The sequence below is a fragment of the Papio anubis genome, chromosome 19 (genome assembly GCF_008728515.1).
Source record: "Papio anubis isolate 15944 chromosome 19, Panubis1.0, whole genome shotgun sequence".
Classification (NCBI taxonomy): Eukaryota; Metazoa; Chordata; class Mammalia; order Primates; family Cercopithecidae; genus Papio; species Papio anubis.
The window spans coordinates 39,832,355-39,848,222 of record NC_044994.1 but is presented as its reverse complement, the minus strand read 5'-3'; the positions used below and the strand labels follow the sequence as shown (position 1 = coordinate 39,848,222).

Below are 15,868 nucleotides of genomic sequence, written 5' to 3'. Positions count from 1 at the left end.
AAATACCTCTCTACAACTTGTTAAAACTCCCCTGTCTTGGTAAAGAGAGAACAGAGCTTATTCAGGCTCTGAGCCTTTGATAGGCAGTAGATCTAAGTGTAATTTATTGACATTGTTTTGTTTTGTTTTGTGTCTATGGTATTTATTTTTAGGTTACCATTTACTTAAAGTAAATGATGTTACTTTTCCATTTACAATAGTGACATGAGGTCATTTTCCTTTTTAAATAATTTACTTGAGCAAAAACAATGGAGTCGATTTAAAAGATATTAAGTGACTAAGAGTGCAGGTTATGTCAGCCATGGCCGAAATCAAAGAGGTGGCTGGAGGATGACAATGTTTGGGAAGCAGGGCTCTAGGTTGTGCTGCTTCAGAAAGAATTGGCTAAATATTCTTCCTCTAATATTTTATGACTTTCATTTTTGATAATTCAAAATATTCTTGTAATGGGGCTCCCATAGACCAAGCATAGTAGTTAAGAGTGTGGGCTCTGAAGCTAGACTCCCCAGGTTCAATTCCTTGCTCCTCCAATTGCTAGCTGTGTAACCTTGGGCAAACTACTGTACCTCTCTGTGCTCGACATCTCATCTGTAAAATGGAGCTGATGACGTGTTTGGGAGGACTAAGTGACTAATTGCTCATAACGTACTGAACGGAGTGTCTGGTGTGTATTAAATGTGCAATAAATGGCAGCTGTTATTATGCTTGGTTTATGTGACTTGGACACACCAACATGTCGATGTTGAGAGCTTTATATTAAGCTTTTTGGAGTAGAATAACTGATTTGATGCTTGAGGAGTTTCATATTGTAAAGGGAAGGTACACCACATTCAACCCAGAGAAATATACAAAAGCCGTTCTCAACACGGAGCTACAAACAAAAATTGCCAAGGATGGTCATGGCAACTGCCAGCAAATTGGAGATGGAAATTCTCCAAATCAGGTGACCTTGAATTCTAATCTTTAGAAGGAAGGTGTCATGTGACCAGGGAGTGAGGGAGGCTGTAACATCCATATTCACATACATTCAAGGTTTATTGAAGACCTTTGTTAGAACTTTGTATCCAATGCTTGAGCTAAAATAGATCTTTTACTGCAGCAAAACAACATAAAAACAACCTTTATGATTTACTTCAATCCTATTGGGTGCCTGCGTAGGCTTTAGGAGTTTAGGAATATTATATCTAAGAATTTCCACCACTGAGCACGTAAAGACAGACACATGACCGCCCTGGCCTGCACCATGGAAGGCCACATGGTTTGGTGGAAAGAGCACTGGGCTGGGAGCCAGTAGACTTGGGTTCTAGTCTTCTTCTTGCCCCTGTGTGACTTTGGGTAACTCTAGTCACTCCTTTCAGCCTCTTTCCTCATCGTAAATTAAAATAACTGCATCAGACGAAGAAGCCTCTGTCATTTGATTACTCTTTATCTCAGGAAACAGCAGGAAGATGAGGCAAAGTCCCAACTTACCCTAGGTATTGGACAGGGTGTGGACTTTGGAGCTGGATAGATCTGGGTTCAAGCTCACTCCTTTACTTATTAGTGGGGAGGTTTGAGGCTAGTTTTTCAACCATACTGAGCCTCAGTTTTCTTAGCTGTAACATGGGAATAATAGTACTTATGTAGGGATGCTGTAGAAACAGGAATAACATTGAATAGGCATCTCACAGAAAAAGCAATGTAAATGGATGAAGTGCACATGAAAAGATGCTCAGGTTCTCTCTCAATGAATGAATTAGGACTCAAAATAGCCAGATCCCATTTTACCCATCAAATTGGCAAATATTGAAAGTCTAATAATTCTCAATGTTGGGGAGGATGTGAGGAGATTCTTATCTCATATGTAGTCTTATTCTTATCTCATATGTAGTCCTTGGTGGGACTACAGACTGGAGCAACTATTTTAAAACACCTTTTATTTGGCCAGGTGTGGCGACTCATGCCTGTAATCCCAGAACTTTGGGAGGCCAAGGTGGGCAGATCACTTGAGGCCAGGAGTTGGAGACCATCTGGCCAATATGGCGAAACCCCATCTCTACTAAAAATGCAAAAAAATTAGCTGGGTGTGGTGCATGCCTGTCCCAGTCATTTGGGAGGCTGAGGCACAAGAATTGCTCAAACCCAGGAGGTGGAGGTTGCAGTGAGCCAGGATCATGCCATTGCACTCCAGCCTGGGTGACAGAGCGAGACACTCTCTCAAGAAAAAAAAAAAAAAAAAAAAAAAAATTGCTTCTCAGCCTTTTGGCTAAGATCAGGTGTTAAAACATATTTTATTTTGAAATAATCTAAATGTATAGAAGAGTTGCTGAGAAAGTTTAGAGAGGTTCGGTGTGCTCTTCATCCAGCTTCTCCTAATGCTAACATTTTATATCACTATGGTACAATGATAAAAACTAAGAGAGTATTAACATTGGGACCATATTATTAACAAAACTACAGACTTCATTTAGATTTTCCCACTTTTTCGACATATGTCCCTTTCTGTTCCAGGATCCAATCCAGATTACCATGTTATGTTAATCTCTATGCTTACTTTAATCACCTCCAAACTGTGACAGTTCCCCAGAATTTTCTTTTTATTTATTTATTTTTTTGAGACAGAGTCTTGCTCTGTCACCCAGGCTGTAGTGCAGTGGCCCGATTTCGGCTCACTGCAAGTTCCATCTCCCAGATTCATGCCATTCTCCTGCCTCAGCCTCTTGAGTAGCTGGGACTACAGGCACCACCATGCCCGGCTAATTTTTTGTATTTTTTTTAGTAGAGACAGGGTTTCACCGTGTTAGCCAGGATGGTCTTGATCTCCTGACCTCGTGATCCACCCGCCTCGGCCTTCCAAAGTGCTGGGATTACAGGCGTGAGCCACCGTGCCCAGCCTAGTTCCCCAGAATTTTCTTTTGTGAACTCAACACTTTTTAGAAGTCCTTTTCTGATATTTTGTAGAATGTCCCTCAATTTGGATTTGTCTGATGGTTTCTGCTGGTTAGAGTGAGGTGATAGAATTTTGGGAGGAAGACCACAGAGGTGATGTGTCCTTCTCAGTGCATGGCATCAGGGGTTGTGTGGTGTCACTAGGTCTTACTATGGTGATGTTAACTTTGATCACTCGATTTAGGTGGTATCCGTCAGCTTTATCCATGACAAAGTTAATATTTTCCTCTCCTTAACACTCTGTTAGAAGAGAGTCACTATGTCCCAGCCCATACTCAAGGAGAGAGAAATTAAGGTCTACCTCCAAGGGAGACGTATCAAAGAATTTGTTAACATGTCTCACTACAGTAACTAATAAGTATTTTCAGGAAGATATTTTGAATATACGTCCTGTTTTTTTTCTTAAACTTTCACCTGTTAATGTTACCATTAATTCAGAGGTGGAGCCAGCTTCTACTTACAGTAATTGTAATTGTGATGTTCTAATGGCGATCTTCTATTTTTCTCATTTGTTCTACATTTATTAGTTGGAATTATTATTATTTTTTTACAGGCAGGGTCTTGCTCTATCACTCATTTATTTCATTCTTTGGTATTGGGAGCCTTTTTAGAGTGGCTTGTGTCCTTTGACATGACCCCATAATTTTTTTTGAACACTTTCTTTCTTTCTGGTACCACAGGATACTCTTAGTTCATCTTGTAGTTTTCTTACTCCAACTCTGGTTCAACCATTTCTCCAAGGAGCCCTGATTCCTTTTACTGGGAAATGGTATTTAGAAACCAAAATCTTGCTATTAGATGTGCACATTGCTATTGGGATGTCACTGTTTCTAAGTCCTTTCAGTAGACAGAGATAGAAATATGAATCTATCTATCTATCTAATCTTTATTGTGATAATCATAAATTAGTTTGTGCTGATATCTCTAACACTAATTCAATGCAACAGGGTTCAGTACAGTTTTCTGCCTTTGCTTATTTGTAACTTCTTTGTCCAATAGTGAGAAACTTGATTTTATTTCTGTAATATATTTACTTATTTGTTCAACCCTAGTCTATATATAAAACAGTTTCAGAATCTAACAGTATCCCTATAGGAAACAAATTTACTAATGAAGACACAATGTTTGTGTAGTTCTCTTTGTCTTGTACCTTACAGCATTTAGGCAAAACACTGCTTTCGAAAGTCAGAATGCTTTAGGTCAAAAGCATTATTTTAAAAGTTGAAATCTAAATTTAAAATATACTTATTCTTTGTGCAGGCAATGTCGTTTTTAGGATTTTATATACTCTGTCAAATGTGTAAAAATATATGTGCAAGAATGTTTGCTGCAGCATGATTCGTAACAGTGAAAAATGGAGAAATACTAAAATGTCAGTTAGAAGGGATCACATTAAATACATTGTGGCACATAAATATTATGACACATACATGTAATAAAATGCTATATAGCCAATGAAAGGAAATAAAATCATTTTATTTGTAATGATTTGGAAATTAACAAAAATTAAAAATCACATTTATTATAGTATAATGTATTTAGTGTAGAAGAATTCAATATACATATACTTACTGATGGGGAGTGGAGCTGGAGTTGGGGGAGGTGTCTGAAGAGGATTGAAAGACTAATTTTTATTCTCTGTTCTACTCTGTACTATATGATTTTTTCTTATCTGAGTATACTTTACTTTTATAAAAGAAAACATTTAAAAGTGAAAAAAAAACTTGAAAAGAGAGGCATAAATGGGTACATGGAGGAGGTTTAAAAAATAGTAGCTGGTTCCATTTCTGATCTGGTGGAATGAGCTCCTGATAAACTTGTAATCCTATAAATAATAACAATAAATTCTGGAAAAAATACAAAAAGCAATGACTTGAAGCCTCTGCAGAGTGAGAAAAATCAGGGAGAATTTGGAAGGGAGTTGAGACTTGGAAAAACAGACTGGCACATGGTGAATTTTCTGTTCTAATGGCTTCAGGCTGAAAACTGCTTGCTATGGCATTGTATGGAGTGACTAAAACTCTGATAGAAAATCTATCACTTTTCTGGCCTGAAATGTTAGAGGACAGAGCCTGGGGTAGCCACAACCGCTGGAACGTGCAAGGATAATCCCAGAAAGAAGAGAGCCAAAAAGAGCAACTCTAAGTTCTGTGCATGAACTCAGATATCCAAATTGAGGGAATTTTTAACCCTTGTACCATACATGTGCTTGTAGCAAAGACTAATGGAACTGAACTGAGATTTGAATTGCTATCTACTTAAGGCAATTCAACTGAAATTTGAGTCTATCAAGTTAATTGTCTTCTAAAACAATAGCATTAGCATTCTTTGGAAGAATATAATAGAGTTTAGAATCTCCATGATATAAAATTCACAGTTTATGGTGCAATCCAAAATAACTTTGACATTCAAAGAACCAAAAAAATATGACTTTTCTTAAGTAAAAAGACAATCAATGGAGGTCAATTGTAAGATACCCTGCTAGAATGATCACATAAGAACTTTGAAGCCACTATTATATGCATGCTCAATGAGGTAATGGAAAATGTATACATATGATTGAAAAGATAGGAAAACTCAACAGAGAAACAGGAAATATAAACAAGAGCCACATGAATTTTCTAGAGCTGAAAAATAGCACATTTGAACTAAAAAAATTTATAGAGTTCATAACGGTGTGGACCTAATAGCAGAATGGAGATGTCCCCCACCCCCCAACCCCCAAAAAGAATCAGTGAATGGAAAGGTACATCAGTGAAAATTATCTAATCTGAAGAAGAAAGAGAAAAAAATGTTAAAAAAATGAACAAAACTGCCAGGAGCTGTAGGACACATATATGTGTACTAAGAGTCTCAGAGCAGGAGGAGAGAAAGAATGGGGTAGAAAAAATACTTAGAGAAATAGTGGCTGAAAATTTTCCAAATCTGGTGAAAGATATAAATGTATAGATTCAAAAAATGTGGTAAACCTCAAGTAGGATAAGTGCAAAGAAAACCACATCTAGATACATTAGAGTGAAACCATAGAAAATCAAAGATAAAGAAAAAATTTGGAAGCATCCAGAGAAAACAACACATGATATTCTGGGGAACAATAATTTTAACATCCACAGATTTCTCATAAGAAAACATGGAGGCCAAAAAATATTGGAACACCATCTTTAAAGGTCTGAAAGAAGAAAAAAAAAACCCGTCAACTCAAAATTCTGTACCCAGCAAACATATTCTTAAAAAAAAAAATAGACATTTATTTATTTTTCACATTTCCAACAGACCTGCACTGGAAGCAAAGCAAAGGACATTCTTTAAGCTGAAAGGAAATTATGTAAGAGAGAAACTTGGACCTCTGGGAAAGAATAAGGAGCATCAGTAATGGTAAATATCTGGGTAAATATATTATTATTATTATTATTATTATTATCATCATCATCATCATCATTATTATTTGAGACAGGGTTTCTCTTCTGTTGCCCAGGCTGGAGTGCAGTGGGACACTCTTGGCTCACTACAACCTCCACTTCCCAGGCTTAAGTGATCCTCCTGCTTCAGCCTCTTGAGTAGCTTGGACTATAGGTGTGCGCCACCACACCCAGCAAATTTTTGTATTTTTAGTAGAGATGGGGTTTTGCCATATTGGCCAGGCTGCTCTCAAACTCCTGACCTCAAGTGATCTCCCTGTCTCAACCTCCCAAAGTGCTGGGATTACAGGTGTGAGCCACTGTACCTGGCCATAATATTATTTTTTAATTTCAATTTCCTTGGAATACATATGACTATTTTGGCTAGGCACGGTGGCTCACACCTGTAATCCCAGCACTTTGGGAGGCTGAGGCAGGTGGATTGCTTGAGCCCAGGAATTTGAGACCAGCCTGGGCAACATGGTGAAACGTCATCTCTACAAAAAATACAAATATTAGCCAGGTGTGGTGGCACATGCCTGTGGACCCAGCAACTCAGGAGGCTGAGGTGGGAGGATCACCTGAGCCTAGGAGGTTGAGGCTGCAGTGAGCTTTGATCATGCCACTGTATTCCAGCCTGAGTGACAGAATGAGACCCTCTCACAAATACATACATACCTACACACATATGACTATTTGAAAAAGAAAGCATAGTGTTTCTTGCAGGCTACAGAATATGTGGATATAATATAAATGGCAGTTACAGCATAGGGAGTCCTGTGAGTGGGGTGGGGTGAGGGATAAATGGAACTGTACAGTTGTAAAGCATCCACATTTTATGGGAAGGGACACAGTGTCAACTCTGTGAAAGATTAAGGATGCACACTGTAATTCCTAGTGTAACCTCCAAAAAATAATGCAAATGGTTCTAGCTAAGAAGTCAATAGATGCATTAAAATGTAATTCTAGAACATACTGCAATAGTCCAAAGATGGAAGGAAAGGAGGAACAGGGGAACAAAAACTGAGAAGAGATAAACAGATGATAGGTAATGAAAAGATAGACTTAGCTCCAATCCTATCAACAATTAAATTAAATGTTAATGGACTAAGTAAGCACCCTAATTAATAAATAGTAATTCACATTATTATTACCACCATTACCACTATAGACTGCAGAAGAGTGTGGTCATCTTCTGTTCTGGTCCATCTTTTAGAATATCACTCAGTCCATGAGCATCTAAGGTTTGACTTTGAGTAATCTGCTGCTTCTGGAATAACCTTACTTGTCTCCCCAGCAAGCAGGCAGGGTGCCCCTGCAAAGACCACCTCTCTGCCCTTTCTGTCCCTGCTGGGTGCCTAGGCTTAAGCTCATCTTGGATGCTTAGAACAGCACAGAATCAGCACCAGAGAAGATACTAGGACTATCGAATCCATCTTGAAAAATGCCTCAGTTTCCCTTGATAGAAATCTGTCAACCAAGATTAGTCTCTAAGCAGAACTTTTTTTTTTTTTTGAGATGGAATTTTGCTCTTGTTGCCTAGGCTGGAGTGCAATGGCATGATCTCAGCTCACTGCAACCTCTGCCCCCTGGGTTCAAGTGATTCTCCTGCCTCGGTCTCCCAAATAGCTGGGATTACAGGCACATGCCGCCATGCCTGGCTAATTGTTTGTTTTGTATTTTTAGTAGAAACGGGGTTTCACCATTTTAGCCAGGCTAGTCTTGAACTCCCGACCTCAAGTGATCTGCCTTGCCTTAGCCTCCCAAAGTGTTGGGATTATAGGCATGAGCCACTGCACCTGGCTCTAAGCAGAATTTTAAAGATAATTAGCGAGCACATAATATGTTTTGAAATTCTGTACAAAAAGATTTGCAGTAAAAAGTCAGCCTCCCTTCTATCCTGTATCCTTGAATCAATTTGAAAGAAGTTTTTAATGTGTTTAGCCAGAACCACCCTTGCAGGGGCGGGGCTGGCGGCCTAGAGACACTAGCAGCAGGAGCAGTTGGGTTTTACATTCTCTACTCAAGCAGATGTCTGCCTCATGTTCTTTTTTTAGCATTTGAAACCAACTTCCTGGAATCTATGTCCTCACTATGGCAAGCAATAGTATTCCAGAAAGCTTGTTTTTATGGAAAAAAATGTAGCTAAGCATGGTGGACTGGTCTTGCCAGCTTCATAAAATACAGAATTTGCATGAAGATGAAAGTCCTTTGTAACTAGGAGTTGAAGAGGTGCGGGTGGGGAGTGTACCCAGAAATAGTCTCTGCTGGTTAAATTTGAGGATTAAAGAAAGGTCATTGGTAAAACACCATTTAATATTGAAATGGTTTGGGATTTTGTTTTTCTTCAAAGGACAGAAGTAGAGTGGAAATGTGAGAAGGTCATGGACTATGAAGTCTAACAGGATTGGTTTTCATCCTCATTCTACCACTAATAGCTTTGGCAAGTCACCTCTCTAAGCCTTAGTTCTGCCATCTGTGAAATGATCCTGGAATAAAGTAAATATTTCAACAAGTACAGTTTTCTTACCTAATTCTTCCTCTCTGTGTTTTGGTGTTTTCCCATTATCTTACACTGCATAACAAAGTATCCCAAAACCTAGTCAATTAAAATAAGCAAAACATTCATTTTTCTCAGTGCAGAGGCAGTTTCTGATATGGCTCCTGGGATTCTCACCCTTGGATAATCCCTTCCTCTGGAGCATGAGATAGATGTCGTGACTTGATTCCAATGAATAGAATATGGCAACAGAGATGGGATGTTGCTTCCGTGATTAGCTTATAAAAGACTGAAACTTTAGTGTTGCTATCATTTTCACTCTACTGCCTTCTTGGCTTGTGTGAAGTAAGCCATCATGTTGGGGAGACCCACATGGCAAGGAGCTGAAAGCCATAATTCCGCAGGCCTCAAGGAAATGAACCCTGCCAGCAACCACCTGAGTGAGCTTGGAAGCGTCGCCTTCCCACCTTGAGGCAATGAAAGCTCCAGCCAACGTCTTGATTACTACCTGTGAAGGACGCTGACACAGAGGACCCAGCTGAGCCGTGCAGACAGTCCTGAAACACTAGGTTAGCAAAGAGGCTATGAGAAAATAAATATCTCGAGCCAGTTGGTTGTGGGGTAACTTGTTATGCAGCAACATGTAACTAACTCCTCAGGAATCCACAGCTGGGGAAGGGCCTGGCAGGGATAACATGGCTCTGTTTCACTTGTTGTCAGCTGGGGTGGGCATAGAGGCTGGGGACTGAAGTCACATGAAGGCTCTTGCACTCTCTCAGTCACATGCCTGGAAATTAATGTCAGCTGTGGTATGAGACTTTAGCTGGGGAACTTGTTGGAATACATGTGCATGGCCTCTCCATGAGTCCTGAGCTTCCTCATAGCAAGGAGGCTGGGTCCCAAGGGGAGGGAGGGAGAGAGAGAGTATGTGAGAGACTGAGAGAGAGAGAGAGAGAGAGAGAGAGAGAGAGAGAGAGAACCAGATAGAAGCTGTATCACTTTTTCTAACCTCACATCAGAAACCACAGCATCACTTCCACTAGATTTTATTCCTTAGAAGAAATCCTCAAGGGGACTGAGCAGGATACTCAAGGGGAAGGGAATTAGACTCCACCTTTCTTAAGAGGATTGTCCAATAATCAGGAAATCCATGTGGGATCAGAAACGTTGCTGCGGCGGTTTTTGGAAAATGGCATCTGTCGCACTTGGGAAACGCAGTCCCCCTGCTTCCATTGGGTGGCTTCTTCTTGTCATCATTTGCCTTAACTTTAGTTGACCCTGTTTAGGGGATAGGGTACTTAGGTAAGACAATATTTCAGAAAAGTCTTCTTCCTAAACCGTTCCACTTCCCAGGGAATCAATATGGCCATAGGCTCTAAATGCCTCAGGAATAAGGCCTTTGCCCCTTTTATTTTCTTTGAAGACAAAATCTAAGTGTTGTGCACAATATACTTGGGTAACTCATAGTTTTAATTTTTTAATTTTATTTTTTGAGACAGGGTCTTGCTATCACTCAGGTTGGGAGTGCAGTGGTGCAATCATGCTCACTGCAGCCTCCTGGGCTCAAGTGATCCTCCCACTTCAGCCTCCCAAATAGCTGGGACCACAGGCGTGTGCCACCATGCCTGGCTATTTTTTTGATTTTTTGTAGAGAGAGGGTCTTGCTATGTTGTCCAGGCTGGCCTTGAACTCTTGAGCTCAAGTGATCCTCCCACCTTGGCTACTGCACCCTGGCCTAACTCAGTTTTGACCAGGAGGAAGCCCTGAAGCTCAATCGTTGCTCATTGACTCACTGGAAAGCCACTAGCTTGGTGACATATCAGTTCTCTGCATGAGCAAATCTGCAAAGACAATGCTTCTGAGAATATCCTGCAATTCTTTTCTTGAGGAGGGAGGGAGAGAGGGAGAGAGAAGAAAGAGAGAGAGGGAGGAGAGGGAGCCTGAGCAGAGAAGAAACAAATCCAGATAGATGAGTGGGATTGAAATGTGAAAAGAAGGAAAAGAATGGAAACCATAAAACATAAGAGACCAATGGCCCAATTCCATCTGAATAAGGAAGTAAGAGATAACACTGTTTTTGTTTTGTTTTGCTAGAGACAGGGTCTTGCTGTGTTACCCGGGCTGGAGTACAGTGGTGCAATCATAGCTCACTGCAGTCTTGACCTCTAGGACTCAAGTAATCCTCCTGCCTCAGCCTCCTGAATAGCTAGGACTACAGGAGCACACCACCACATCCAGCTAATTTAAAAAGTGTTTTTGTAGAGATGAGATCTCACAGTGTTGCCCAGGCTGATCTCAAAACCCTGGCCTCAAGTGATCCTCCTATCTCGGCCTCCCAAAGCTCTGTGATTATAGGTGAGTGCCACCACATCTGGCTAATACTGTTTTTTAAAAACATCTTTATTGGGATACAATTCACAGACCATACAATTCACTCATTTACACTGTACAATTCAATGGTTTTTAGTGTGTCCACAAGAGTTGTACAATTTTCAGCACAATTAATTTTAGAACATTTTCATCATCCTAAAACCCTGTATCCACTAGCGTGGGCACTAGTGTAGTGACCACTCCCCATCTCCCTCCACCCTCCCTGCCCTAGGTAACTGCTAATCTACTTTCTGTCTCTATAGATTTGCCTTTTCTGGACATTTCATATAAATGAAATCATTCTATGTGTGGTCTTTTGGCTTCTTTCACTTAGCATAATGTTTTCAAGATTCATTTATGTTGTAGTATATATCAAGACTTCCTTTTTATGGTGAATGATATTCCATTGCACGCATATGCTACATTTTGTTTATCCATTTATCAGTTGATGAACATTTGGGTTGTTTATTTTTTTGCTCTTATGAATGCTGTTGATATGAACATTAATATACAGCAGGGGTCCCCAACATTCGTCTATAGCAGGAATAGCTGTCCATGGCCTGTTAGGAACCAGGCTGCCCAGTAGGAGGTGAGTGGTGGGTATTGAGTGAAGCTTCATGTGTATTGATAGCTGCTCCCCATTGCTTGCGTTACCTCCTGAGCTTCACCTCCTGTTAGATCAGCAGAGGCATTAGACTGTCATAGGAGCACGAACCCTGTTGTGGACTGCACATGCGAAGGATCTAAGCTACACACTCCTTATAAGAATCTAATGCCTGATGATCTGTCACTGTCTCCCATCACCCCCAGAGAGGACTGTCTAGTTGCAGGAAAACAAGCTCAGGGCTCCCACTAATTCTACATCATGGTGAGTTGTATAATTATTTCATTGTATATTACAATGTAATAATAATAGAAATAAAGTACAAAATAAATGTAAAGTGCTTGAATCATCTTGAAACCATCCCCCTCCCCCAGTCTGTGGAAAAATTGTCTTCCATGAAACTGGTCCCTGGTGCTAGAAAGGCTGGGGACCACTGGTGTACAGAATTTTATGTGGGCATATGTACTTGGGTATACACTTAAGAGTGGAATGGCTGGGTCATACAGTAACTCCATGTTTGACATTTTGAGGAACTGATAGATTGTTTTCCAAAGTGGCTACACTCTCACCAACATATACAAAGGTTCCAATTTCTCCACACCTCACCACATTCTCTGTCTTTTTTATTATAACCACCCTAGTGGGTGTGAAGTGGTATGCTGCTGTAGTTTTGATTTCCATTTCCTTAATAGCTAATGATGTCAGGCATCCTTCCCTGTGCTCACTGGCCATTTATAGATCTTCTTTGAAGAAATGGCTATTCAGATTATTTGCCCATTTTTAAATTAGGTTATTTATCTTTTCATTATGGAGTTGAAAGAGTTCTTTTTATATTCTGGATATAAGCTCCTTATCAGATAATATGATTTGCAAATATTTTCACTTATTCTGTGGGTATTTTCACTTTCTTGATGGTATTGTTTGTATCACAGAACTTTTAATTTTAATGCAGTGCATTTCATCTGTTTTTTCTTTTGTGGTTTGGGCTTTTGATGTGGTATCTAGGAAGGTTGTGCTTAACTCAAGGTCATGAAAATTTACTCCTATGTATTCTTCTAAGAGTTGGGATTTAAAAAAAAAAATTTAGCTTACATTTAAGTCTTTGATCCATTATGAGTTAATTTTTGTGTGTGGTGTAAGGAAGGGGGTCCAACTTTATTCTCTTGCATGTGGCTGTCCATAATACTGTTTTCTTCCTATAATAAAACTCATAAATAAGCCTTTTTAACACTGCTTTTTTGAATGAAGCAAGAGGGAGTGGGCTCCACGTTCCCCTTAGTATTACCATATTTTAAACATGAGATTTCTATGACTTCTATTCCTTCTTCACTCTCTATTGTGTATAATGTGAACATGGGCACATTTCTAAAATTAATAATTGTGTAGAGGGGCTTCTGTTCTTTAATTTGTGAAAAAAGGAGGATTGCACTAGGATAGCGATTCTCGACCCTGTCTACTTATTAGAATCACCTAGGAGCTTTACAAAACACCCACACCATAATCCCTTGTCTGGATATTTAATTGATCTGGGGTAGGGTCTGAGTACAGGTATTTTTCTAAGCGTCCCAAGTGATTCTATGGTGCAACCAGGATCATAACTCCTGCTCTAGATGATTTCTTTGGAGCTTTCCAAGTTTATCATCCTGTAGTTGTGTGGCAGCTCTGAAAAGCAGGAACCTGACAGAATATGGCACTCAACCCAGGTGAGCCATCCCTAAGCACCCACACTGCAGAGCATTCTATGAGTAGCTGGTGTCTGTCTTGAGTTTGACAGGCAGATCTGCCCATCGGTGCCTGACCCCTGCAGTAGCCTTGAGGGGACCTGTGCATTCAGTCCAAACCAATGGCCACTGTTCACGTGGCCCTGCTCCAGCCATACTGGCTTCCCTTAGCCACATCTCTTCTTGCCTACCTCCCACCTTCACAATGGCTGTTCTCTCTGCCTGAAGCTCTGTTCCTTTCCATCTTCTCCACTGACTTCCTCCTACCCTCCTCTAGTCTTAACCTAACATCGCTTCCTCAAATAAACCTTTCTTGTCTCCTTTTCTCTCTTTCAGATCCCCTCTTATATACCTCCAGAGTGTCATAATGTTATATTCCTTCTTGCCTGTGTCCCAACTATGACGAATTATGGGTATATTTATTAGAGTGATTTTCCTCACTTGTAAGACAGTGACCATGTCTGTCTTGGCCACTGTTGTTATTCTTGCTAGAACAGTGCCTGTCATCTAGTGAACAACCAAGGAATACATGAACGACCCTGAAATGTTGAGAAAAGCCTTAACTCTGTTGAGTGCCTGCTCTTAAAAAAGACAGAGCTGTGTACAATTAACTTAGAAAGAGGTTCAGTCAGGAGAAGTTTAAATGGCAACCATTTAGACGTTTCATGGGAATCTTGGCTTATCCCGAGAATGTCTTCACCAAGAACTCCTCATTCTCTGGCTGTGCAAGGTTGAGGCAGCATCAGTCTGTGGCTTTGGGAAAAGGAAAGTCATCCTCGTGTAAGTTAAATCATCCCATGTAAGTGTATCATACGAATGATTTGCCATTTATGAGTGTGAGTTGAGCATGCATCCACTCAGTTCATTGGAAATCTGATTGATGGATGATCCTGCAAAGCACTCCAGAATTCCTTGAGTTTAGTTATTAATTCACTGGACAAGGCGTCATCCCTATTTGTACCTCCATTTCCCCTGAAAATGGAGAGGTCGGACTAGATCACCAAGAGCCCATATTGAACATCATCTGCACAGAATTATTTCTCCTCAACTCCATCCATAAGGCTGTGTTAGGAACTGTTGTCTCATCGTTATCTCAGTTGACAACTGATAGACCCAGGGGTGAGCAACTTGGCCCAGGTTGGACCCATCTGTCTCTTTCCTGGACTTCGGAGTGGGGACTAAGAGAGATGTTCGCCTTATTCACATTTTTTTCCACATGTCCTGGAGAAGGCGTCTAAAGACAGAGAAAGACTGAAGGAACGGAGCCGTGTAGAGCGTGAACGATGCAGGGACAGTGGACCCCAGTTCCAGTTGTTTCTGAGCCCCAGTTCATCCTTACACTTAAGTTGTTTTTGTTTTTTGTTTGTTTGTTTTCCGTTTTGACACAGAGTATTGCTTTGTCTCACCCAGGCTGGAGTGCAGTGGTGGGATCTCAGCTCACTGTGCAACCACAGCCTCCCAGGTTGAAGTGATTATCCTGCCTGTCTCCCAAGTAGCTGGGATTACAGGCGCCCACAACCACACCTGGCTAATTGTTTGTATTTTTAATAGAGATGGGGTTTTACCATTGGTCAGGATGGTCTTGAACTCCCGACCTCAGGTGATCCGCCCACCTTGGCCTCCCAAAGTGACTGCACTTAGTTTCTTATAAACAATTTTCACTTGTGCTGAAGCTAGTTTGAGTTGGGGTTTTGTTACTTACAGTGAAAATAAGAACCTTCGTGGCTTTAGTATTTGGAGTTCGGAATATTTATGATCAATATTTAAAACAAGACCTAGTTCCTACCTTTATCAGTGGCATTAACCAAACGGTTAGAGACCTAGAGAGGCTGACAGCCCCATCGTCTTCTGTGTTAGCAGAACCACTCTTGGGTCTCTGGGTCCATTTCCAAGAGATACAGTGGAAGATAAAAAAATGAGGAGAGTGGGAGCCTGGGAGGGGTTTGGGCACAGAGATCTAACCCTGTGAAGCTCTTTGCCAGGACAAATGAGGGCAAGGCATTTTTTTCCTTTTCACTGCTGTGTCTCTTGAGCCTCAGACAGGGCATTGAATAGTGCCTGGCACATGGGAAATGCACATAAAGCATTTATGGAATGAGTGTAATGTGGGAGTGCTCCCTTCTCCTCTGGTGTTCTAGAATAGAGGGCTTCCACGTTTGTGAGAAATATTGGTGGCTGGGGGAAGTGGGTAGAATGGAAGATGTGGATCGCAATGAAATTGAAGTTTGATGGCAGGAAGATACCCTAGGGTGAGGGTGATGTGGAAGTGGCCCACGTGCTGTGTTGCTGCCTCCAGCTCGTGCCTGCTGCCTTCTGTGCCACTGCTTATGTCATCTCACCTACCAAC

At 40.7% G+C, this 15,868-nt stretch overlaps 1 long non-coding RNA gene across 4 annotated transcripts in view; it reads left to right on the top strand.

Annotated features, from left to right (window-relative positions):
• Positions 1 to 15,868, top strand: part of LOC103879725 — a 70,014-nt gene that overhangs the window by 43,150 nt on the left and 10,996 nt on the right. For 3 of the 4 annotated variants that reach the window (XR_004180069.1, XR_001897384.3, XR_001897385.3), the window contains 2 exons: positions 6,202 to 6,303; positions 8,680 to 10,381. This is a non-coding gene — a long non-coding RNA (uncharacterized LOC103879725). Of the gene's footprint in view, positions 1 to 6,201; positions 6,304 to 8,679; positions 10,382 to 15,868 lie in introns of those variants that run through there. The other variant, XR_004180070.1, reaches the window with a different exon arrangement.